We start from the raw sequence: 1,439 nt of genomic DNA on the forward strand, positions 1-1,439 counted from the left end.
GAAAACCTGGATTTTATGATGCAGACTCTTTCAGAAATGAGGTTGCTAAAGAGCTTTGAAAAAAATCAAGAGTGAAAATTACCATGTATAATGATAAGAAAAGAGACAAACTCAGTCTAGGTTTGAAGGATGTCAGAGTCAGGCAGGCACTGTCAAACATGGTGGATGGGAAGCAGGAAGAGGGACAGGTAGGGGCTGAGGAGGTGAGCGTTCAACGGTGAGAGGTGCGTGCGTGTCAAACCCGAGGGCTGATGCCCCCTCCTTTCCTTCTGTCTCGGGAGAATTCCCACCTCATCCATGTTGTGTGGGGTTTGGAGTTTAAAAGATTTAAAGTGCAGCTTTCTTTAAGAGAGAAAACGCAAAATTACGAATAGGCACTTAAGCTTAGGTCCAGGAGCTCTGTGACGTGTCGTTGCTCGTGTGGACTCAGTCTCTCCGTTGTGCCCGGCGGTTTTGTGAAGGCATGGACTGTAGCCCACCTGACTTCTCTGACCAGGGGATTCTCCAGGCGAGAATACTGGAGCGGGTTGCCATGCCCGCCTCAGGGGAGCTTCCTGCAACGAACCCACATCCCCTGCGTCTTCTGCATTGGCAGGCGGATTCTTTACACCTAGCGCCACCTGGGAAGCCCGACAGATGTCATAGCCTCACAATAAGCCCACCTCCAGACCCTTTGGTAACTCCCCCCTCCGCCCCCCCGCCCATCGTGAGCAGGGAGAGGACGGGGTCTTTGGGCTTCTGTGTGGGGAGGGGGCACATGGTCCACCTTCTTGCATGAGTGACTCTGGTCGGAGTATCCTCATCAGAAGGGTCAGCTAGAGAGAGCTGTGATTCTGGAGTGGGCTCAGGGGAGGAAGGAGGTATTTCTGGCTGATGTAGTGAGAGCTGTCTTGTGAGAGTGGCTCAGAAGTGTGAAGGGGTCCGTGAAACCACGCCTGTGTCTTCTTTTGGGGGGCCGGAAATACCAGAGACTGCAGGGGAGAGCTCGGGTGCACAGGCGCAGAGTGGAGGAGGGACCCCCTTGGTCTCTGCTCTTGGAGAGCTCCCCCCTGGGAGGGGAGGGGTGGGGTCGCTGGGAAGGGATCGGGTGGTAGGAAAGGCAGAGGAGCCTGGCGCGTCTTCCAGGAGCGTGTGCACTGGGAGTGGCGCCTCAAATTCATCTGTTTATGGAGACGCAGATCTAGATGTAGACATGGACAGGCACATGCGTACGTGGACAGATGACGAGCAGCGCTGTACTACGGAGTAGAATAAAGTAGGTCAGAAGAGAATGGTCCGTTCTCTGCGTGTGTGTGCGTGTGCGTGTGCGTGTGGAGGGCGCTGTTGCTACTTTGTATAGTGCGATGAAGAAAGACCTTGATAATAAGAGGACATTCCCAAAGAGGCCTGAAAGAAGTGAGGAGGAAAGGCTTGGGAGACAGCATCTCAGCAGCGAGGGG

Source organism: Bubalus bubalis, chromosome 5, assembly GCF_019923935.1.
Source record: "Bubalus bubalis isolate 160015118507 breed Murrah chromosome 5, NDDB_SH_1, whole genome shotgun sequence".
Lineage (NCBI taxonomy): Eukaryota > Metazoa > Chordata > Mammalia > Artiodactyla > Bovidae > Bubalus > Bubalus bubalis.